The sequence below is a fragment of the Dama dama genome, chromosome X (genome assembly GCF_033118175.1).
Source record: "Dama dama isolate Ldn47 chromosome X, ASM3311817v1, whole genome shotgun sequence".
Classification (NCBI taxonomy): domain Eukaryota; kingdom Metazoa; phylum Chordata; class Mammalia; order Artiodactyla; family Cervidae; genus Dama; species Dama dama.
Window position 1 is genome coordinate 162,751,455 of NC_083714.1, and position 25,976 is coordinate 162,777,430.

At 40.5% G+C, this 25,976-nt stretch overlaps 1 long non-coding RNA gene across 1 annotated transcript in view; it reads left to right on the forward strand.

Annotated features, from left to right (window-relative positions):
• LOC133051933 (uncharacterized) overlaps nt 1-25,650 on the forward strand; it is a 71,687-nt gene extending 46,037 nt beyond the window's left edge. Inside the window, exons 4-5 of the long non-coding RNA XR_009691943.1 lie at nt 8,546-8,621; nt 25,490-25,650. This is a non-coding gene — a long non-coding RNA (uncharacterized LOC133051933). The remainder of the gene's footprint in view (nt 1-8,545; nt 8,622-25,489) is intronic.
• The last annotated feature ends 326 nt before the right edge of the window (nt 25,651-25,976 follow it).

The following is a 25,976-nucleotide window of genomic DNA, read 5'->3' on the forward strand; positions in this document are numbered from 1 at the left end:
AAAGGAGAAAAGGAAAGATATATCCATTTGAATGCAGAGTTCCAAAGAATAGCAAGGAGAGATAAGAAAGTCTTCCTCAGTGATCAATGCAAAGAAATAGAGGAAAACAATAGAATTTGAAAGACTAGAGATCTCTTCAAGAAAATTAGAGACACCAAGGGAACATTTCATGCAAAGATGGGATCAATAAAGGACAGAAATGGTAGGGACCTAACAGAAGCAGAAGATATTAAGAAGAGGTGGCAAGAATACACTGAAGAACTGTACAAAAAAGACCTTCATGACCCAGATAATCCCGATGGTGTGATCACTCACCTAGAGCCAGATGTCCTGGAATGTGAAGTCAAGTGGGCCTTAGGAAGCATCACTACGAGCAAAGCTAGTGGAGGTGATGGAATTCCAGTTGAGCTATTTCAAATCCTGAAAGATGATGCTGTGAAAGTGCTGCACTCAATATGCCGGCAAATTTGGAAAGCTCAGCAGTGGCCACAGGACTGGAAAAGTTCAGTTTTCATTCCAATCCCAAAGAAAGTCAATGCCAAAGCATGCTCAAACTACCGCACAATTGCACTCATCTCACACGCTAGTAAAGTAATGCTTTAAATTCTCCAAACCAGGCTTCAACAGTACATGAACGGTGAACATCCAGATGTACAAGCTGATTTTAGAAAAGGCTGAGGAACAAGAGATCAAATTGCCAACATCCACTGGATCATCGACAAAGCAAGAGAGTTCCAGAAAAACATCTATTTCTGCTTTATTGACTATGCCAAAACCTTCGACTGTGTAGATCACAATAAACTGTGGAAAATTCTGAAAGAGATGGGAATACCAGACCACCTGACCTGCCTCTTGAGAAACCTGTATGCAGGTTAGGAAGCAACAGTTAAAAGTGGACATGGAACAACAGACTGATTCCAAATAAGAAAAGGAGTACGTCAAGGCTGCATATTGTCACCCTGCATATTTAACTTATATGCAGAGTACATCATGAGAGACGCTGGGCTTGAGGAATCACAAGCTGGAATCAAGATTGCCGGGAGAAATATCAATAACCTCAGATATGCAGATGACACCCTTATGGCAGAAATTGAAGAACTAAAGAGCCTCTTGATGAAAGTGAAAGAGGAGAGTGAAAAAGTTGGCTTAAAGCTCCACATTCAGAAAACTAAGATCATGGCATCTGGTCCCATCACTTCATGGCAAATAGATGGGGAAACAGTGGAAACAGTGGCTGACTTTATTTTTCTGGGCTCCAAAATCACTGCAGATGGTGATTGCAGCCATGAAATTAAAAGATGCTTACTCCTTGAAAGGAAAGTTATGACCAACCTAGTCAGCATATGAAAAAGCAGAGACATTACTTTTCCAACAAAAGTCCATCCAGTCAAGGCTATGGATTTCCCAGTGGTCATATATGGATGTGAATTTGGACTATAAAGAAAGCTGAGCATAGAAGAATTGATGCTTTTGAACTGTGGTGTTGGAGAAGACTTTCAAAAGCCCCTTGGACTGCAAGGAGATCCAGCCAGTCCATCCTAAAGGAGATCAGTCCTGGGTGTTCATTGGAAGGACAGATGTTGAAGCTGAAGGTCCAATACTTTGGCCACATGATGCGAAGAGCTGACCCACTGGAAAAGACTCTGATGCTGGGAACGATTGAAGGCGGGAGGAGAAGGGAACAGCAGAGGATGAGATGGTTGGATGGCATCACTGACTCAATGGACATGGGTTTGGGTGGACTCCGGGAGTTGGTGATGGACAAGGAGGCCTGGCGTGTTGCAGTGCATGGGGTCGCAAAGAGTCGGACATGACTGAGTAACTGAACTGAACTGAACTGAATGATTTCTCAATTATTACATGGCAGCAGCTGTCACCCTGCCTCAGCGATTCATGCACCTCCCATCTCCTGACCACACCCCCACTTTCTGCTGGCCTTATGAGTGAGTTATGGAAACTCTGAATCCTTCTGTGCTTGAGAAAAGTTACCCCTTCACTCGTCAGGTTATTAGAGAAACGTCTGTAAAGTGTAGCACATGTGATGTCTGTGTGCAATCTCGCAGTGACCTGTTCCCGTTAGCTGCAGAGTTGTCCCCGTGGTTTTCAGTCCAGAACCAGGATAAATGGGGCACAGAGACACATTCAAACACAGACACACATACACACACACTCATAGACACAGACACACAGACCCACACACAGACACACACACTCATAGACACACACACACACAGACACACACACATTCAAACACCCATGGACAGACACACAGACACTCACTCACACAGATACCCAGACACCGACACACACACACACACATGCAGACATGCAGACACACACAAACACACATACACACACACACAGAATAGAAACACACACACACACAAGTACATACTCAGACACACACACAGACACACACACTGTTTTCATCATTGTAACTTTAGGAATTATAGTCCTATTAAATTAAAAGAGTTTATTAAAGAGTTGGGAGCTCCCTGATGTACAGGCAATTACAAACCATGAAATGTATTTGATGCTTTAATATAGTTAAATATAATTAGTTAATATATAATTTGTATATAACTTAATATGTATATGATTTATTTTATATAATTTATTGTACATACAATGCATTTTAGATATATTGCATTATATAGAGAGTATATATATAAGACATATAACTGATATAGAATCATCTGACAGACCTGAGGTAGATGTATGCAGGGCAGTGAAGTCCATGGGACACAAGAGGAGAACCAACAGACACTTAGAGACCTGAGAAATGCCAGACTTAAACCCAGCCATGCAATGAACGGCATTAAATATAAATGAAATGAACAGTGTATATAAATATAAATTTATACAAATTTATTTTTATAAACTTGTATAAATTTATATTCATTTATATAAATAGAAATGAACAAAGGAAAAGGCAGAAATCATCATTTTGGATTTTCAAAGAAAGACTGATGTACATGAATTCTTTTTTCCTTTTTTTTTTTTCCACTTTGATTTTATCATTCAGATTTCTCTACGAACATCTTATAGTCCACTTGATCATGACCTTTGGAGATCTTAATATAAACAGAACTCCTTGTATTATAATCACAATGCACGGCATCTCTTGGTTCACAAAACCCCTTCTCCGGGTATCTTACTGAAATGGAGCGGGACCCTATGGTCCTTGCCCCTCATGTCCTCCACCTGCCTTTGGTCTGTGGAAAAACTTTGGCCAAAGAATCCGTTTAATCAGAGAAGTTAGAACATGCAGACGGGTAGGAGGGGGGATTGGGATAGGGTACACATGTAAATCCATGGCTGATTCATGTCAATGTATGGCAAAAACCACTGCAATATTGTAAAGTAGTTAGCCTCCAACTAATAAAAATAAATGGAAAAAAAAGAAAAAAAAAATAAATAAAAAAGAAAGGCTAGCTGAGGTTTACCTAGGACAAAGAAGTGAATTCTAAAGCAATGAAAGTTGCCCTAGAAGCCAAAGAAACTAAATGTGATATACTGATATATGCTTTGAATTTCAAACTTTTTCTTACCATAAACCTTAAAAGCTAAAAAAAAAAAAACAAAAAACAAAAAACATGCAGACAAAGGGTAACAGATCCGGCAAGTCTAAACAGTAATAGTTTAGTCGGTAAATAGCAGCAAGGCCCTTCAGTTCTTCCTGAAGCGCTATAGACTATATTCTGAGCCACGTCCTGTGAGCTGTGTGATAGATACTGAAAGCTTCACTAGGTGGAGAAGCTAGCTTCATGATTACTAGACTGTAGCTACGATGAATGCTGGCACAGTTCCAAGAACTAGTCTCAAGGGAATGGGACGAAATGGACCCTGGAACTGAACATTGCTGTTATTTAGTCGCTAAGTCATGTCCACGTGTCTACTACTGTGACCACATGTCTCCTCTTGTGACCATGTAGACTGTAGCCCACCTGGCTCCTGTGTCCATGGGATGCTCTGGGCAAAAACACTGGAGCAGGTTGCCATTCTCTTCTCCAGGGGATCTTCCCAACCAAGGGATCGAACCCATGTCTCCTGCATTGGAGGCGGATTATTTACCAGCTGAGCCACCTTGAAGCCCCTTTTGTTATACATCTTTAAGTAATTTCCAGAACTCTAAAATAGTTGTCTTTGATAACATCATAGTTTCGTGAGCATCACAGTTGTCTTGGTTGTTGGAGGAGAGAATTTTCAGAGTTCCTCTTTCGGTCTTTCCAGAAGTCTGATAACAAGCTTTCAGTTTTTCTCCTTTGAAACTGCTCAACAGACCCTCCCATCGGTGAATTTTTGGTGAGAAAATGAGGCTCTCCTTCATGCTAAGTGTACTGTTCATTGCTAGTAGGTGCGCCAGAATTCTGTCTACCTAAAATAGGTCCTGGCTTCATGTGTGTACCCTGGTGTTGTGGTCTCGTAGTCCTACTGGATTCTGTAAGCATCGGGGCTTTGTGCATTATAGCTGCAAGTTCTTCATCTTGCATCTGCATTGTCTTCCTACAACGTAAACCTCTCAGATTTCAGCTACTTGCTCGTCATTAATGGCTAGCCATTATAGTCTATAGGGGCTTCCCTGATAGCTCAACTGGTAAAGATTCCGCCTGCAATACAGGAGACCCTGGTTCAATTCCTGGGTCATGAAGATCTGCTGGAGGAGGGATAGGCTACCCATTGCAGTATTCTTGGGTTTATCTGGTGGCTCAGACAATAAAGGATCCGCCCACCATGTGGGATTCCTGGGTTTGATCCCTGGGTTGGAAAGATCACCTAGAGAAGGGAAAGGATACCCACTCCAGTATTCTGTCCTGGAGAATTCCATGAACTGTGTAGTCCATGGGGTTGCAAAGCATCGGACACAACTGGGTGACTTTCACTTTCATTATAGTCTAAGGGAAATGATATCTCTCAGTTTCAGGAAACAACTGTAAGTAGATGAGATGTGGAGACAGTATATCAGTTGAAGCTTTCTCTAAATGACAGCGCTGGTCATATTGCAATGTTTGTCTTGATATGTGTATATGTGTGTGTGTGCTCAGTCTTTGCGACCCCATGGACTGTAGCCCCAAACACAGAATGGTATTTTGAACTTGTCTGACTAACCAGTCCCATCTTTCACGGACATCTGGTGGGAACTTCATGTCAAAGTTAGTCACTCAGTTGTGTCCGACTCTTTGTGACCCGTATGGATTATAGCCCACCAAGCTCCTCTGTCCATGGGATTCTCCAGGCAAGAATACTGGAGTGGGTTGCTATTCCCTTCTCCAGGGGATTTTCCCATCTCAGGGATCAAACCCGGGTCTCTGTCATAGCAGGTGGATTCTTTACAGCCTGAGCCCCCAGGGAAGCCTTGGGCAATATTTTATTAAAATATAAAACTACCATCTGTGATTTATTCTCTCTTCTCACCAAGATACTTGCAGGATTCACACCATAGAGTTACCCTCCTGTCACATTCTTTACTCAATTTTCAGCATGCTTGCATTTACACGTGTTGTGCATTTGCAAACATGGCACCTTTCTTCACCGACACATTTGTGCATTAATCAGTTTATTGACCAGTTTAGAAATTCAGTAACATCAACGAGAGCAGAGGAGATTCATGGCAAGAAAGTCATGGGTCCGAGATCATAAATTCTTGAGAAAGAAGAAATGATGATTTCAAGGAAAAGGTCTTTTATCTTCATATTGATGATTGTGACACATTATTGATGATGATACATCTCATAGTCTTGCTTCATTTTCTTCTTTAAACATGAAAAAAAAATGTAAAACATTGTTGAGGTGATTAGGATTAACATGATATTGGTCAGAGCATGAAAGAAAAAATGGAAACAGAGTCTAGTGGAAGAAGTGGAGAAATTTCCTGACAATGCCCATTTCACAGAAGTTCTTCTGTGTGTGTGTGTGTTGATGTGGGATTGCATAGAACTACCACCTGGTAAAACTAACTGTGAGCAATGCTGTGTTGACTCTTATTTGAGAGTAACTAAGTCACAGGTTCACAGATCCAAGATGTAGTGGATCATATAAGATGTAACCTGTGTCACATCTTCTGCAATGTTATTTAACATCATCCATGTGTTGTGGCTGCAAGGTCACTCACAGTGGGATTCCCCATCAATCATCCTATCTCACAGGTCAGGTCTTCACACAGTCTCCTCCTGTGTCTTCAAAGCATCTCACTGTGGAGTCTAGACCAGTGTGATTGTATGGACATTTAAATCCAAACACTTACGGAAGCTCCAGGCTTTGCCACCTGGCAAGGTGTAGTGTTTTGTTGTCCTATTCTTTTCTAAATCTATTTTTATTGAACAGAGTATGAGATGTTTGGATGGCATCATCAACTCAATGGACGTGACTTCAAGCAAGCTCTTGGAGTTGGTGATGGACAGGGAAACTTGGCGTGCTGCAGTCCATGGGGTCAGAGAGAGTCAGACATGATTGAGAGACTGAACTGAACTGATACTGAAATGTGGTTGATTTGCAATGTTGTGTTAGTTTCAGGCATACAGCCAAGTGATTAACTTATACGTTTCTTGTTGTTTAGCCGCTAAATCGCCTCCCACTCTTTTGTTTCCTATGGACTGTAGCCCACCAGACCCCTCTATCCCTGAGATTCTCAAGGAACGAATACAGGTGTGGGTTGCCATTTCCTTCTCTAGGGAATCTTCCCAACCGAGGGATTGACTCTGCGTCTCCTGCATTAGCAGGGGGATTCTTTATACTGAGCTACCAGGGAAGCCCTCAGTTACACACAGAAGTAGGTAAATGTATACATTTTGAGATTTTTTCTTTATTTTTTCTTTATAAGTTATTTCTAGACGTTGGGTATAGATTTCTCTGCTCAACAGCAGATTCTAGTTGTTTATTTTATGTTTGGTACTATGTATCTCTTAATCCCAAGCTCCTAATTTATCCCCCCCGCCCCCCATGTTTCTCTTTGGTAACCATATGTTTGATTCCTGTGTCTGCGAGTTTCTGTATTGTAAATATTTGCATCATATTTTATGTTGCACATGTAAGGGATATCATATGATATTTGACTTCCTCTTGGTGATGTATTTCACTTAATATGATCATCTCTCAGTCCTTCCATGTTGTTGTAAATGGCATTATTTCAGTCTTTGTTATGGTTGAGTAATAGTCCACTGTGTCTATAACCCATTCTTAAAGCAGTATGCCCCAGGGAAAAGACGTCTTAACCTGCTAAAAAAAATACTCGGCATTGTTAGGTATCATGTTTCTACTCCCCCAACGGATGTTCTCAGTTCTTATTTAGGACAGTTGTCTGTGAAAGAGAATGAATAAGGGGGAAAATGACCATTGATATGCCTCTATTTCAAATAATTATTTCATAACAGCCTTTATAAAAGATGAATGGGTGAATACGAAGTTTGAATCAAGAATTCTCATGATGTGTTTTCATTTCTGATACCTGTGGTCCTTTGGAGTTTACCTGTTTTGGTGACATCATCCATATTTTCATTTGGAATCCCCCTTTCACTGTTCAGTTCCTCACACTTCTGTATATTTTCTTGAGTCAAACTGTCTCCTTTGCCGGGATTTTATAACAAACAGAGCAGGAGCGGTGTGTGTTAGAATCCTTCCTAGGTTACACAGTGTCTGTCCCCTGGCTCGTATCTGTAGTGAACGGTAAGTCTCATGGTCACCACTCCCCTCCCCAATCACCTAAACCTTGCTCACCTGGTCATTTTCTACAGAGGTGCCTGAGTGTGCACACAGGTCTTCAGGTGGGTCCATGGGATGGAGTCCACATAGTTAACATGTTACCACGTTCCAGTTGTCACAATTATTGAGAGAACTACAGACCACTCACCTGTGAGCTTAAGCAGCCCCAAGTCAACCTGTCTCTAGTGGTACATCCGAGAAGGTCATGGTGGGGCTCGAGACTTAGAATTCCTCCCAACTCTAACTCTTCCTGTTCACTTTGTCTGCATCCTAGAACTCCATCTCTGGGATTTTCATGAACTCCAGTCAAATGTGGTGGGTTAGAGAGCATCAGTGGACATGATTTTGAGCAAATTCTGGGAGATAGCGGAGGACAGAGGAGCCTTGGGTTCTGCAGTCCATTGGGTCACAGACAGTCAGGCATGACTTAGTTACTGAATGACAACATTCAAACGATGGGGGAGAACTGATCTGAACTTTTCACCAGGCACACTGATTTCATCACACGTGCTACTGAGAGAAAAATGCATATTTGTCACTCTCAGGGACCAGACACAACCCCCACCCACCCCCAATGCATATGTAATGTCGTAAAGGATAAAGAGTCTTAGCAGTGACCACATGGGGTTGTCTGGACGGCAGAGTGATGGACATGACTTACCAAATGCCTCTGAAGTATCCAGTATGATCCAGGGGTTATTTGAAGACCATTGAGTTCAGGTCTCAGGGATTATTTTAACAATTGTGATAAAGAATAAAACATTTGTGGCAGAGAGGAATGCATTCACGATTGGGAACTGTGTGTCTGCTAAACTCAAATTCAAACTTTGGTTCACTTTGGTGGCAGAATCTGGCAACTCCAATATGAGATATTTGACAAGAAGTCCATGGACCATCCTGGAATATTTCATTGCACCTCCAGGGTAAGTGTATCTAATTTTTTAAAAATCCACATGATAAAATCACCAGTGGATACATTTGTTCAGTTTCTTAATAGACAACCTTTTCTCTGTCCTAACTCATGTCACATGATGTCTGAGTTCCCCATGTGAACACATCTGCTTCAGTGTGCTTAATAAAATATAACGTCTGTATGCACTTCTGTCCTTTGTATAAAAATACTGATAATATGAACATGACTAGTTTCCATGGAGTAAGCTATGGTTCATACTGAGAGCATGAGTCACTTTTGTCGTCTTTACTCCATCAAAGTTTTCAGCATAGAGTATCATCATATTTTCTGATACACGAATCACTTTGAAAGAATTTCCACCCATGTCTGTAACAGAAAAAAAAAAAAAAATTCAAACCTCAATACAATTCACCACTCTCCTTTTCAATTGAACACGTCCTATTCTTCACAAGCTATCATTAGTCTTTTGTCTGATGGTGATCTTTCTCACTGATACTTCTATTGTTGTGTTGTTAGCTCCAGTTAATACAGGTAGTGAACTAGAAAAGATTTCTCCAAAGACTCCTCTTGAAAAAACAGCAAAATCTTCCATTCTTCTAGACTGTACAGTTTGTGAATGATAGGAAAGTCATTTCTCAAGGAAAGTTATTTCTCACAATTAGAGTAGGAGGTGGACTCCAGCAACCTCATACCAGCTCCTAAGAGCTGACAGTTAAATTTTCAGGAATTTTGTGACTGAATTCTTACGTACAGTCATGATTTTAAAAGTAATTCTAAAAAATAAATAAAATAAAGTAATTCTACAAATTTATGTACATCGCATCAACTCATAATTTAACTCTGATGACCATTACATCTACTACTGTGGGCTAGAATCCCTCCAAAGAAATGGAGTAGCCATCATAGTTAACAAGAGAGTCCAGAATGCAGTATTGGATACAATCTCAAAAATTTCAGAATGATCTTTGTTCATTCCCGAGGCAAACCACTCAGTATCACAGTATTCCAAGTCTCTTCCCCATTCCAGTAACGTTGAAGAAGCTGACGTTGAACATTTCTATGAAGACCTGCGAGATCTTCTAGAACTAACACCCTAAAAAGATGTGCTGTTCATTATACAGGACTGGGATGCAAAAGTAGGAAGTCAAGAAATACCTGGCATAACAGGCAAATTTGGCTTTGGAGTACATAATAAAGCAGGGAAAAGGCTAATAGAATTTTGACAAGAGAACACACTGTTCATAGCCAACATGCTCTTGCAACAATAAAAGAGAAGACTCATGGAGATCACCAGATTTTCCGTACCAAAATCAGATTCATTATATTCTTTGCAGCCAAAGATGAAGAAGCTCTATACAGTCAGCAAAAAGAAGACTGGGAGCTGACTGTGGCTCAGATTATGAACTCATGATTGCCAAATTCAGACATAAGTTGAAGGAAATAGGGAAAACCACTAGATCATTCAGGTATGACTTAAACCACTTACAGTGGGAGATTATACAGTGGGAGTAACAGATATAAGGGGCTATACCTGATAAGCAGAGTGCCTGGAGAATGATGGGTGGAGGTTCTTGGCATTGTACAGGAGGTAGGGATCAAGATCATCCCCAAGTAAAAGAAATGTAAAAAGGCAAAATGGCTGCCTGAGGAGGCCTTACAAATAGTCGAGAAAAAAAGAGAAGCTAAAGGCATAGGAGAAAAGGAAAGATATACCCAATTGAATGCAGAGTTGCAAATAATAGCAAGGAGAGACAAGAAAGCATTCCTCAGTGATCAATGCAATGAAATAGAGGGGAAAAAATAGAGTGGGAAGGACTAGCGATCTCTTCAAGAAAATTAGAGATATCAAGGCGACATTTCATATAAGATGGGCTCAATAAAGGACATAAATGGCATGGACCTAACAGAAGCAGAAGATACCAAGAAGAGGTGGCAAGAATACATGGAAGAACTATAGAAAAATATCTCCATGACCGAGATAATCATCATGGTGTGATCAGTCACCTACAGCCAGACATCCTGGAATGCAAAGTCAAGTTGGCCTTAGGAAGAATCACTACGAGCAAAGCTAGTGGAGGTGTTGGAATTCCAGTTGAACTATTTCAAATCCTAAAAGATGAGGCTGTGAAAGTGCTGCACTTAATATGCCAGCAAATTTGGAAAACTCAGCAGTGGCCACAGGTCTGAAAGATTTCAGTTTTCATTCCAATCCCTAAGAAAGGCAATGCCAAAGGATGCTCAAACCACCACACAATTGCACTCATCTCACAAACTAGCACAGTAATGCTCAACATTCTCCAACCCAGGCTTCAACAGTACGTGAGCTGTGAACTTCCAGATGTTCAACCTGGATTTAGAAAAGGCAGAGAAAGCAGAGATCAAATTGTCAACATCCACTGGATCATTGAAAGAGCAAGAGAGTTCCGGAAAAACACCTACTTCTGCTTTATTGACTATGCCAAAGCCTTTGACTGTGTGGATCACAACAAACTTGAAAATTATTAAAGAGATGGGAATACCAGACCACCTGACCTGCCTCTTGAGAAATCTGTAGGCAGGTCAAGATGCAACGGTTAGAACTGGACATGGAACAACAGACTGTCTCCAAATTGGGAAAGGGGTACATCAAGGCTGTATATTGTCACCCTACTTATTTAATGTACATGCAGAGTAGATCATGAGAAATGCTGGACTGGATGAAGCATAAGATGTAATCAAGATTGCTGGGAGAAATGTCAGTAGCCTCAGATATGCAGATGACACCACCCTTATGGCAGAAAGTGAAGAAGAACTAAAGAGCCTCTTGAGGAAAGTGAAAGAGGAGAGTGAAAAAGTTGGCTTAAAACTCAACATTCAGAAAAGTAAGATCATGGCATCCAGTCCCATTGTTTCATGGCAAATAGATGGGGAAGCAATGAAAACAGTGACAGACTTTAATTTTGGGGGCCCCAAATCACTGCAGATGGTGACTGTAGCCATGAAATTAAAAGACGTGTACTCCTTTGAAGAAAAGTTATGACTGACTTAGATAGCATATGTTTCCCAACAAGGATCCATCAAGTCAAAGCTATGTTTTTTCCAGTCATGTATGGATGTGAGAGTTGGACTGTAAAGAAAGGTGAGCGCAGAAGTATTGATGCTTTTGAACTGTGGTGTTGGAGAAGACTCTTGAGAGTTCCTTGGACTGCAAGGAGATCCAACCAGTCCATCCTGAAGGAGATCAGTCCTGGGTGTTCATTGGAAGGACCAATATTGAAGCTGAAACTCCAATACTTTGACCACCTGATTCAAAGAGCTGACACATGCATGTCAAATAAGAGATAGAAAAAAAATTTTTTTAATGTCGTTGTATTCTTAAGTAGCTTTAAACACTTCCCCATGACTGAGGCACATGGAGAACCCATGTTCTGGGACTTCTTCTCAGATGCCATCAATGGCACCTTCCAAGTTGCACCTTATGTTGATTTTCTGGTGCAGAATTAATTCCTGGACAATTAAGTGTCATTTCCAAGGTTGCTTTTATAATGAGTAGAAGAAATACTTCACAATTCCAGACATCTAGTTGTCTTGGATTGAGTCCAGACCATCAATCTGAACACATTCTGTGGTTTTGCCCTTCCCCGTTGGGTCAGCTGGTAAAGAATCTGCCTGCAATGCTGAAGACACAGATTTGATCCTAGGGTGGGGAAGATACCTTGGAGAAGGAAATGACTACCCACTTCTAGAGTCCCTTGAACAGCAAGGAGATCAAACCAGTCAGTCCTAAAGGAAATATTCATTGGAAAGACTGATGCTGAAATGAAGCCTCAATATTTTGGCTACCTGATGAGAAGAGCCAACTAACTCGAAAAACCCCTGTTGCTGAGAAAGGTTGAGGGCTGCAGGAGAAGAATGACAGAGGATAAGATTGTTAGATGGCATCAGTGACTCAGTAGACATGAGTTTGAGTAAGCTCCAGATGTTAGTGACGGACAGGGGAGCCTGGTGCTATGCGTCCATGGTGTCACAGACAGTTAGACACAGCTTAGTGATTAACAAACTTGAGAAGACGCACACATCGGCAGAACTTGCATACTCACATTCTGCGACATAAACATCTTCTTCTCTATTTGCCACTACTGTGAGTAATGTGAAGCTATAGTAAACCTGAAAAACAAACAAACATGGTGTTCCTTCCTCACCATCCATTCCCCAGCACTTGAGCTCACCCTTCCATGGAAGATTTCACAACTCACACACTCACAGCCATGACTCACCCCTTTCATGCACATTGGAGACTGGACCCCATGTCAGAAGTCAACAGTCTCGTTGTTCTCAGTTTAGGCAGATTGTGCTTACTTGACATAAAAAGTTACGGAGAGTTGTTCGCAGTTGTTGATACATTCAAAGTGACGGATATACACCCTCAGTGGGCCTCCTTGCTGAATCTTCTCCTTGTTATCCGCGGCAAAGTAAATGGTGTTCCAGTCTCCTGTAATCTAAGAAGGAAAATCTTCGTAGTGTCATTCCGTCTCTTTACTTGTTTTTCACCGATACACACCAGCATCTTTGCTCCCACATTTACCTCAGAAGAGAAGTAAATTCAATCTTATTAAGTATAAAGAGTGGGGTTCTACTCTCTACCCTGCTGAATAACATGAAATGAAAGCATGGTTCACATTTGAACAGAAAGCATAGAATTCAGAGTTTTTGAAATAGTTAAAACAATGCCAATGAAGACCATGACAGTTCATAGGTCTCTGAATGATAGCATATTATTTTTTTCACTTACAGACAAATAAGATGAAAAAAAAGTGCAAAGGGCAGAAAGTCAGAGGGTCACATTGTGCTCATGTAGATAGGTGTAACATGGTATATTGATACAATTTGGTCATAGATACCATCAAGAAATACAACAGAAGATCAAAGAGCTACAAAATCAGTCCCAAACAATTAAGAAAGTGGCAATAGGAACATAATACCAGTAATTGCTTTAAATGGAAATGGATTCAATGCTCCAACCAAAAGACACAGACTGGCTGAATGGATACAACAACAAGAACCATATAAATGCTGTCTATAAGAAACCCACTTGAGACCTCAAGACACATACAGACTGCAAGTGAGAGGATGGCAAAATATGTACCATGCAAATGGGAAGCAAAAGAAAGCTGGAGTTGCCATCCTCATTTCAGACAAAATAGACCTTAAAATAAAAAAAGATTACAAGAGACAAGGAAGGACACTACATAATAATCAAGGGGTCAATCCAAGAGGAAGGCATAACAATTGTTAATATCTATGCACCCAACACAGGAGCACATCAATACTTAAGACAAACACTAGCAGACATAAAAGGAGAAATTGACAATAATACAATAATACTAGGAGACTTTAACACACCACTCACACCAATGGACAGGTCATCAAAACAGAAAATTAATAAGGAAGCACAAGTCTTAAATGATACATTAGATGAGATGGGTCTCATTGATATTGTCAGGATAAACCATGCAAATGCAGAATAATACACCTTCTTCTCAAGTAAACATGGAACATTCTCCAGGATAGATCACACCTTGGGTCACAAATCAAACCTCAGTAAATTTAAGAAAATTGAAATTGTATGCAGTATCTTCTCCAACCACAATGCTATGAGACTATATATCTATTACAAGAAAAAAAAAAGTGTAAGAAACACAAATACATGGAGATTAAACAACACATTTATAAACAACCAAGAGGTTACTGAAGAAATCAAAAGGGAAATTTAAAAATTTCTAGAAACAAATGACAATGAAAACATGACAACTCAAACCCTATGGGATGCATCTAAAGCAGGTTTAAGGGGGAGGTTTATAGCAATACAATCCTGCCTTAAGAAACAAGAAAAACATCAAATAGACAGCCTAACTTTACACGTAAAACAACTGGAAAAAGAAGAAGAAAAACACCCCAAAATTAGTAGAAGGAAAGAAATGATAAAAGTCTGAACAGAAATATGAAAAAGAAATGAAAGCAACAATAGTAAAGATTAATAAAACTAAATGCTGGTTCTTTGAGGAGATAAAGAAAATTGACAAACCTTTGGCCAGACTCATCAAGAAAAAGGAGAGAAGAATCAAATTAAGAAAATTAGAAATGAAAAAGAGGTTGCAACAGACAATGCAGAAATACAAAGGATCATAAGAGACTATTATGAACAGCTATATGGCAATAAAATAAATACCCTGGGAGAAATGGGCAGGTTCTTAGGAAAGTTGAATCTTCCAAGACCAAAAAGGAAGAAACTGAAACTATGAACAAGCCAATTACAAGCACTGAAATTGAAGCTGTGATCAAATGTCTCCCAAAAAACAAAAGCTCAAGACCAGATGGCTGCACAGGAGAATTCTATCAAATATTCAGAGAGGAGCTAACGCCTATCCTTCTAAAACACTTTCAAAGAATTGCAGAGGAAGGAACACTTCCAAACTCATTCTATGAGGCCATGATCGCCCTGATACCAAAACCAGATAAAGACAACACACACAAAAAAGAAAAATACAGGTCAATATCACTGATGAACATAGATGCAAAAATCTTCAACAAAATTTTAGCAAACAGAATTCAGCAACACTTCAAAAAGCTCAAACACCATGATAAAGTTGAGTTTATTCCAGGGATGCAAGGATTCTTCAATATACACAAAACAATCAATGTGATACACCATAATAACAAATTGAAAGATAATAACCTCAATAGATGCAGAAAAAGCCTTTGACAAAATTCAGCACCCACTTATGATGAATACTCTTCAAAAGATGGGCATAGAAGGAACCTACCTCAACATAGTAAAGGCTGTATATGATAAGCCTACAGCAAATGTTATTCTCAATGGTGAAAAAGTGAAAGCATTCCCCCTAAGATCAGGAACAAGACAAGGGGGTCCACTTTCACCATTATTATTCAACATAGGTCTGGAAGTCCTAGCTACAGCAATCAGAGAAGAAAAAGAAATAAAAGGAATCCAGATCAGAAAAGAAGAAGCAAAGCTCTCATTGTTTGCAGATGACATGATACTATACATAGAAAGCCCTAAAGATAGTATCAAAAAAATTATTAGAGCTGATCAGTGAATTAAGTAAAGTTGCAGGATACAAAATCAGTATTCAAAAATCACTTGCATTTCTGTATACTAACAATGAAAAATCAGAAAGAGAAATCAAGGAATCAATCCCATTCATCATTGCAACAAAAGGAATTGAATATCTAGGAATAAACTTACCTAAGGAGACAAAAGAACTGTACACAGAATATTATAAGACACTAATGAAAGAACTCAAAGACAACATAAGCAGATGGAAAGATATTCCATGATCTTGGGTAGGAAATATCAATGTTCTGAAAATGACTATACTACCAAATGCAATCTACAGATTAAATGTGATGCCTGTCAAATTACAAATTGCATTTTTCACAGAACTAGAGCAAAAATGTTCACAATACATATGGAAACCCAAATGACCCCGAATAGACAAAGCAGTCTTGAGAAAAGAATGGAACAGGAGGAATCAAATTTCCTGACTTCAAACTACACTACAAAGCTACAGTCATAAAGAAACTAATGGTACTGGCACAAAACCAGAAATACAGACCATCTCACATGCTACTAATGTAATGGTTAAAATTCTCCAAGCCAGGCTTCAGCAATACATGAACATGAACTTCCAGATGTGCAAGCTGTTTTTAGAAAAGCCAGAGGAACCAGAGATCTAATCACAAACATCTGATGGATCATCAAAAAAGCCAGAGGGTTCCAGAAAAACATATATTCCTACTTTATTGACTATGCCAAAGATCTGACTGTGTGGATTGCAATAAAATGTGGAAAATTGTGAAAGAGATGTGAATACCAGACCACCTGACTTGCCTCTTGAGAAACCTGTATGCAGGTCAGGGAGCAACAGTTAGAACTGGACATGGAACAACAGACTGGTTCCAAATAGGAAAAGGAGTACGTCAAGGCTGTATATTATCACCCTGCTTATTTAACTTCTATGCAGAGTACATCATGAGAAACACTAGGTTGGAGGAAGCACAAGCTGGAAGCAAGATTGCCGGGAGAAGTATCTATAACCTCAGATATGCAGATGACACCACCCTTATGGCAGAAAGTGAAGAAGAACTAAAGACCCTGTTGATGAAAGTGAAAGAGGAAAGTGAAAATTTTGGCTTAAAGCTCCACATTCAGAAAACTAAGATCATGGCATCCAGTCCCATCACTTCATGGCAAATAGATGGGGAAACAGTGGAAATAGTGGCTGACTTTATTTTTTTGGGCTTCATAGTCATTGCAGATGGTGATTGCAGCCATGAAATTAAAAGACGCTTACTCCTTGGAAGGAAAGTTATGACCAAACTAGACAACATATTGAAAAGCAGAGACATTACTTTGTCAACAAAGGTCCGTCTTGTCAAGGCTATGGATTTCCCAGTGGTCATGTATGGATGAGAGAGTTGGACTCTAAAGAAAGCTGAGCACTGAAGAATTGGTGCTTTTGAACTGTGGTGTTGGAGAAGACTCTTGAGGGTCCCTTGGAATGCAAGGAGATCCAACCAGTCCATCCTGAAGGAGATAAGTCCTGGGTGTTCATGGGAAGGACTGATGCTGAAACTGAAACTCCAGTACTTTGGCCACCTCATGCGAAGAGTTGACTCATTGCAAAAGACCCTGATGCTGGGACAGATTGGGGCAGGAGGAGAAGGGGATGACAGAGCATGAGATGTTTGGATGGCATGACCAACTCGATGGACATGGGTTTGAGTAAACTCCGGGAGTTGCTGATGGACAGGGAGGCCTGGCGTGCTGCGATTCATGGAGTCGCAAAGAGTCGGACACCACTGAGTCACTGAACTGAACTGAACTGAACTACATGCTGATTCATGTTGAGGTTTGGCAGAAAACAGGAAAATTCTGTAAAGCAATTATCCTTCAATAAAAAGTTCAAAACAAATAATTAAACCAAAGCACCTCACACACACGCACACACACACACACTCAAGAAACAATACCTTTTCCCACATCAGCTGACTTTGGGTACCTCTGAGGCTTCTGTCTCAGCTGGAGCTTTCTGTGAACCACAAGCCAGACCAAGCAGAAGAGTCAGGAACATTCCCTTCATCTTGCTGACCTTTGTGGAACTTCTTCTAGAGAAGCTGATGGTGTCCCAGGTGTTGGAGAGGTTGTGAATTCTTCCCACTTCTTATAGGATGGGTCTCTTGTCAGGATACATGATGAGACAGCGGTTAATCCTAAGACCTTGGTTACATAGACATCATCTTCTGATATCCTGCTTGGCTGGTGATTCTTTTTTGCAATCTGCGGTTTTAATAAAGAGATTAATTTTAAGGGAAGCATAAGTAGATCTGGACATTTGTTCAGATTAAATGAGAAATCATAGGACATAGGAGGTATTTCAAAGGCAGTGATTTATGTTTTTATATCCTCAGTTTCCAAAATGGGACAGAAAGTCCAAGACACATAGTCACAACTCCTGTATTATGACTTTAACACTGAAGAGGTCTGTCTAAGCTTCTTTTCTAAAACTGAAGATGGTACACGTGTCCAGTTTGAGGAGATGAATATACGGTGTCTCTGCCAGGAATCGTTTATCAGGGCATTCCTCAGAGGAGTCTGTATTTTTTGTTTTGAAATCAAAGTGTAGTTCTTGTGAAATATTGTATAAGTTAGAGGTGTACCATATAGTGATTCATAATTTTTATATACACCATTTATAGTTATAAGAATATTGGGTTTAGTCCCTATGATGTACAATATATCTTTGTACATTATTTATATTATAGATAGTAGTTTGTAGTTCTTACTCCCCTCCTGTTTAACTCTATTCATTTCCTGTCTGTAGTTGTAATCACTATTTGTTCTCTGTATCTGTGAGGTGGTCCCTTTTTGCTCTATTAGCTTGTTTTACTTTTTAGATTTTACACATAAGTGGTATCATACAGTATTTGTCTTTCTCTGTCTAACTTATTTCACTTAGCCTAATACCCTTGAAATCCATCCAAGTTGCTGCAAATGACAAAATTTCTACTTTCAATGGTTGTGTAGTATTCCATTGTCTATGTGTATATTTACACTACAACTTCATTATACTTTTATTTTTATATTTAAGTGTCATGAAATATTTTCAACAAGAGCAAATTCTTATCTCCTACCCTACTCAAGGATCCCTCCCAAGTCCATCTTTACAGTTTTATTTTTCCTTGAGCATATGACCTAGTCTTCCTACAGTGGGTAAGGTTTCTGCCTTACCTGTAGCTCCAGGTTATTTCAACCTTTCTTCTGAACTATCCACACATCTGAGAACCTAGATTAAAGAAACCGTGGGCAACTGCTCCCTAAATTATACTCACTTGGACAGTTTGCTCTCAGGACAACAGCAGCCCTATGATGGTCATGTTACTAATAATAATAAAAAAAGAAAATGGATGGATAGTGATTAGAGATATAAAAAATATAGAAATGGAATGGAAACTTTGCAACTGAAAGCTCTATAGCTGAACTGAAATGAGGTTTTAAAACTATTTTAGTTGAGATACAACAAAAGTTCACCTATTTCAGGCATACAGTTGATAAGCTTTGTATGAGTAGAGCTGTGAGAACTTTCCCCCAGTCATCATGGTGAGCATGTCTGTCAAGTTCAAAACTACCCTGGGGCTCCTTGGTCATCCCTCTTCCTGCTGCTTCTCAACCATCTCCCACCTGGTTCTGGGAACCCACTTTTCATTTTCCTGACAATTCATTAGTTGGTATTTCTTCAGTGCATCTTCAATTCAGCTGCTTAGTCATGTCTGACTCTTTGCAACCTCATGGACTGCAGCACACCAGGCCTCCCTGTCCATCAGCAACTCCCGGAGCGAACTGAGACACAGTACAGCAACAGTATATACATATATATACAATTTTTAAAATAGATATAAATTTTATGAACTTATATAACATACAAATTTATGTTTACAATATGTATATAAACATTCATATATATATGTATATACAAAATTTTAATATAATCCCTTTTATTATGGTTTATCACAGGATATTGGGTAGAGTTCCCTGTTCTATACAGTAGGTCCTTGTTGCTTATCCAAGCTGTATACCAAAGTTTGCATCTGTTAACCGAATCTCACAATCCATCCTTCCCCCAACTTCCCCTATAGCAACTGTAAGTCTGCTCTCTGTGTCCGTGAGTTTGTTTCTGTTTCATAGTGAGTCCTTGATGATTATCTGTTTTATATAGAGCTGTGTATATGTTAATCCCAAATTCCTAATTTATCCCTGCCCGCTTTCCCCCTGGGCTCCCCTGGTGTCTCTGCTGGGAAAGATCTGCCTGCAATGTGGGAGACCTGGGTTTGATCCCTGGGTGGGGAAGATCCCCCTGGAGAAGGGGAAAGGCTACCCACTCCAGTATTCTGGCCTGGTGAATTCCTTGGACTGTATTGTCATGGGGATGCCAAAAGTCGGACATGACTGAGACTTGACTTTCAATTTCCCTTTCCCCATTTGGTAGCCATGATTTGGTTTTCTATGTCTGTGAGTCTGTGTCTGTTTCCTAAATAAGTTCATTGGGATCATTTTTAAAAATTCATTCCACACATACATGGCATCATATAAGACTATTTTTTTTTCTCTGTCAGACTTAATTCACTCAGCATGTTCATCTCTAAGGTCATCCATGCTGTTTCATTTTTACCGAGCTGCTATATTCCCTTTCAGTTCAGTTCAGTTGCTTAGTCGTTTCTTTCTTTTTTTTTTTTTTATTTTTTATTTTTTATTAGTTGGAGGCTAATTACTTCACAACATTTCAGTGGGTTTTGTCATATATTGATATGAAGCTTAGTCATTTCTGACTCTTTGCGAACCCATGAACCACAGCACGCCAGGCCTCCCTGTCCATTACAAACTCCCAGAGTCCACCCAAACCCATGTCCATAGTGTTGGTAATGCCATCCAACCATCTCATCCTCTGTCGTCCCCTTATCCTGCCGTCAATGTTTCCCAGCATCAGGATCTTTTCCAATGACTCAGCTCTTCACCTCAGGTGGCCAAAGTATTGGAGTTTCAGCTTCAGCATCAGTCCTTCCAATGAACACCCAGGATTGGTCTCCTTTAGGATGGACTGGTTGGATCTCCTTGTGGTCCAAGGGATCCTCAAGAGTCTTCTCGAACACCACAGTTCAAAAGCATCCATTCTTCAGCACTCAGCTTTCTTTATAGTCCAACTCTCACATCCATACATGATGACTGGAAAAATCATAGCCTTGACTAGATGGACCTTTGTTGGTAAAGTAATGTCTCTGCTTTTTAATATGCTGTCTAGGTTGGTCATAACTTTCCTTCCAAGGAGTAAGCATCTTTCAATTTCATGGCTGCAGTCACCATCTGCAGTGATTTTGGAGCCCAAAAATATAAAGTCTGACACTGTTTCCACTGTCTCCACATCTATTTCCCATGAGGTGTTGGGACCAGATGCCATGATCTTAGTTTTCTAAATGTTGAGCTTTAAGCCAACGTTTTCACTCTGCTCTTTCACTTTCATCAAGAGGCTTTTTAGCTCCTCTTCACTTTCTGCCATAAGGGTGGTGTCATCTGCATATCTGAGGTTACTGATATTTCTCCCGGCAATCTTAATTCCAGCTTGTCCTTCCTCCAGCCCAGCGTTTCTCATGATGTACTCTGCATAGAAGTTAAATAAGCAGGGTGACAGTATACAGCCTTGACGTACTCCTTTTCCTATTTGGAACCAGTCTGTTGTTCCATGTCTAGTTCTAACTGTTGCTTCCTGACCTGCATACAGGTTTCTCAAGAGGCAGGTCGGGTGGTCTGGTATTCCCATCTCCTTCAGAATTGTCCACAGTTTATTGTGATCCACACAGTCGAAGGCTTTGGTATAGTCAATAAAGTCTTCATTCAGTGATGAGTATATTCTGCCATGTCATGGTCTTTGGACTTGGGTAATGACTGTGTCCCCAGTGCCTACAGCTGTTTAATGAATGAGGCAGTGTGTGTCTCAGAAAGTTTTGTTCTTGAGGCTGAGGTGCACTGACTCGGGTTTGTTTAGAAGGAAAAAGACAATGCCAGCATCACCCACGCTGGGACTAGTTGTACCTCAAATCCCTGAAGAAAGGAAAGATGGTCAAGGCAGGGTCAATGTTAAAAAAACAAAAACAAACAAACAAACAGAAAAACTGGCATATTCGATGAACCTTATAATACTTGTGGAAACTTTTAGGCTGAAGGTAGATGTGGACAGGGCAAAATTTTCTGCAAATGTCAGACTGCAGCTTCCAGACAGAAGGGTCCAATTGTGGCTTGCCACTGTTTAGCTTTGGTTTTAGGTCCCTGTATTGGTTCCCATATTTATCAGTTGGTGCCTCTTTATTCTTTGTTTTCAGTATAAAGTGCGTGTTTGTTAATTGCTGTGTGGGTTCTTGGTTCTTCAGTTGGTCAACCTCGGACATCATCCTGGATCATCATGTTTGTTGTCAATAAAGCAAATCGGGTTTTTCACTGCTCCACCCAACTCTAGTTGTTGGTGAGTGTTAACTAATGCCAGATCAAATCAGCCAAGTATAAATGAAATCAATTCACCATATTCTTTGGAAGGACTGAAGTTGAAGCTCCAATCATTTGGCCACCCGATGTGAAGAGCTCACTCTTTGGAGAAGACCCTGATGCTGGGAAAGATTGAATGCAGAAGAAGGGGGAGACAGAAGATGAGATGGTTGGATGGCATCACCGCCTCGATGGGCATGAGTTTGAACTAGCTTCAGGAGAGATGGTGAAGGGCAGGGAAGTCTGGCGTGCTACAGTTCATGGGGTGGTAAAGAGTCAGACACGACTTAGCGACTGAACAACATCAAGCTAATGCCAGGTTGGAAACCAAATCCAAGATGAAGAGCGGTGATTCCCAGGCCAGCCCTTATCCAGATGTGAACACTCGGGAGTGACAAGTCTCAGTTTTCTGTAGGAAGACTTGGTGCCTTCTTTATTTTATAAAGTAACCTTTTATATGTTGAAACAACAGCAATAAGTGAAAGAGTTAGTCCTTCAGTCGTGTCCGACTCTTTGCAACCCCATGGACTGTAGCCCACCAGCCTCTTCTGTCCATGGTATTTCCCATGCAAGAATACTGGAGTGGATAGCCTTTCCCATTTCCAGGGGGTATTCCAGACCCAGGGATCGAAACCAGTTCTCTTACGTCTCCTGAATTGGCAGACAGAATCTTTACCATAAGCACCGCCTGGGAAGCCCAGAGAAGCAATCAGGAGTGGCTATAAATACAGAATGAAGCTTCATTCACTTGCCTGCCACTCACCCCCTGAAGTTTGGCCCAGTGCCTAAGAGGGCACAGACCAGTACTCTCTGGACCTGTAATTAGGGACCCCTTTTCCAGAGAGGAGACAAATATATAAACCAACCAACCTGTAGTTGCCTAATATATCCTGTTTCTAAGCTGTAGGGTAAAAAATGAGTCAGCGTAGGAACCAGGAGTGCATTTGCTAGATCTTGTAGTCTGTAAACACCTCGAGGACCCTGGAGAACTGATCTGTGTGCTCTGTCTATGACTGTGGGTGTGGCCAGTCCTTGACAATACTAGTGTCCACTGCCCTTTGAAGCATGAGAAGCTGGAAAATAATCTTTAGGTCCTGTGAACTGTGGTTGCAGTTACCAGTTCCTAACTGAACTGTCAGTCATCTTGTTCCTGTAAACTCTGCACTGTCTGTTGCTACTGACCTATCTCTGATTGCTTGTGTGTGTGCTAATTCACTTCAGTCATGTGTGACTCTTTGCAACCTCATGGAGTATATAGCCTGCCAGGCTCCTCTGTCAGTGGGGTTCTCCAGGCAAGAATCCTGGAGTGGGTTGCTGTGCCCTCCCCCAGAGGCTCTTCCCAACCTAGGGATTGAGTCCACCTGTCTTATGTCTTGGGTTCGCAGGTGGGTTCTTTTTACCACTAGCACCACCTGGGAAGCCCTATCTCTCATTGCTAGTGACCTAGTCAACAAGAAACACCAGTCTTTCATCTCAATCAGTAGTGCTGGTACTGTCAGAATAGGCATTTACCCTTAATTACAGCCCATGGCATCTTATACTTTCTATGAAGCTCAGTGAGTCCAACCCAAGTTCCTTTTCTTCAGTAAATAAGATTCTTTCTAGGGACGTTTTCTTGACCAGACTGACCCTCCCACTGCAGTAAGTGGATCCTGTCCCCTGTCCTCTATCCCATGATCATTTAATCCTTTATCTCCTTCTCCCCTGGACACCTTAACCCATCTCCATCTGCTCCTCCTCTGAATTGTCTCTGATGGAACACCTATCCTATTAAAGACATAGTAACATGTCTATGTTTCTGGATAGTTAAATATAATGTGTACATTTGTGTGTTTTTAAACATGGACTTTCAGTTCAGACACACATAAGTCAGGTGTATATTGAACCAGTTTATTTAAACCCTCAGAAATCAAATACCACCGAGCAGGAGATGATTAATTGACAAGGAGAGATGAGATAAGAGAGGGAGTATGAGTGTGAAGTGAGAAGGATGATGTTACTCAGGAACCAGGAAAGTCGTCTTCGTGGTGTTGATCTTGATTCCATGGGGACAAGGACGTTTCTGGTCTCTGGCCCTCTTTCTGTAGGAGAATAAAACAGAACCGAAGGTCTGGTGGAATCCTCTGTGTGACAGCCGACGGGGGTGGGCCTCAGGCAGGAGGATGTCCAGGAAACAGGAGCTGGGATCCGATCCATTGTCAGAATCCTCATGGACCTCAGTGCTCCACATCTCTGAGATGTAGGTGGGGGTCCCTGTGATATTTTCCTCAGTACGATATGGTGGGATCTTCTATGAGTGCACCGTTGACAGGAGTGGTTCATCTAAAGATGGTTTACAAGATCTCCTAATTCAACACGTTTTGTATTTACTGGCTTCAAGAAATATATTCACCTGTCAGCCAACGTTACCGTTTTCTTTTTTCTACTCCATCTCTTCCTAACAGAAAAAACCCACCTTAGGCTAGATCCATATCATTTTCTGAGGCTATCTGATTTTAGAAAGTTTAAAGGTCCCACTTTAACAAGTCACCTGAGGGAGGAAAGAAACCAAACACATGTTTCAGTGTGGTTGGAAATCCATTAAAGGGACTGTCAGTATTATGTTCTTGTAAAAAAAAAAAGAAAAAGTGAGCTCTCTTTACTCTTCGTCCTCCTGGAGGAGGGGTATGTGTGGACAACCATGAGGTCAGGACTGACGGGAAAAATAATTAGTTTCCAGAAACTACTGTGGTCATTCTTCCTTCTCTCTGATGACTCTGGTCTGTAAGATTCTCGCAGGATAAGGCTTTTGCACCGAAGCTGCTCAGCATGAATCAAGCAACGAATTTGAAATTTAATATGGCTCAAGAGAAGAGAAAGTACCTAAAATAAAGAAGATAGAATATAAGTTACTAGGACTAAAAATTGTTACCTGCAAAATTTGGCATGTATGAAATCACAATATGTCCTTATTGATTTATTGGATGGAACCGCACTGATAACAGACCATTTTCACTCACACTTTGGTTGTTTTGAAGGCTTTGTCTTTCTACCTGGAGGATAGTTATCTGTGGGAAGGGATAAAAGACCCATAGATTACTACCATTCCCCAATATTTCTACCATTTTGTTTTCAGCAGGGTATTATAGAAAAGAGTATTTATGAAGAAAGAAATTTTAAATTGATTTGTTTCCTGCTGGTGTATTTACTTACCAGGTGAATGATATATTAAAGAAAAAGTATAATTCCGTTAGCACTTTTTCGATATGCATAATAATTTGTTCTTTAACCTATTTCTCTCTTATCAGCTCCTAGAACTTCTTCGCCTCTTCCTCCTCAATATCATTTTCCTTACCTGAAAAAACACCAGGAAGAAAGTAGAATTTTGCTTCTCAGAACTCAGAGAAATTTCTGAATATAGAACAAGAAGTTGAGTGTGCACGTCAGATCTTCACTTGATGTGAATTGAACCTCAAACAGTTACCATTTCCCATGACACAGATGTCTGCTGTTTGTCTTAAGAATCAAGCCCTGTCCGACTATATAACTAGACCCCTGGCCGCATTTCCAGCATGACCCCAAAGACTCGTAGGAGCTCCATGAATTTGGGGCTCCACCCATCACAGCAGGGAACCGATGTGCTCCTTGAGGAACTTCCTAGAACCTGTACCTGCTACTCATGCTTTGTTCTGACCCAATTAAATAGGAAACATGGTTCTTTCCTGAGAGACACACACTCCCCACGTCACACTTAATAATGAGAGATAATTTAGACTTTAATCAAACCACTGTTGT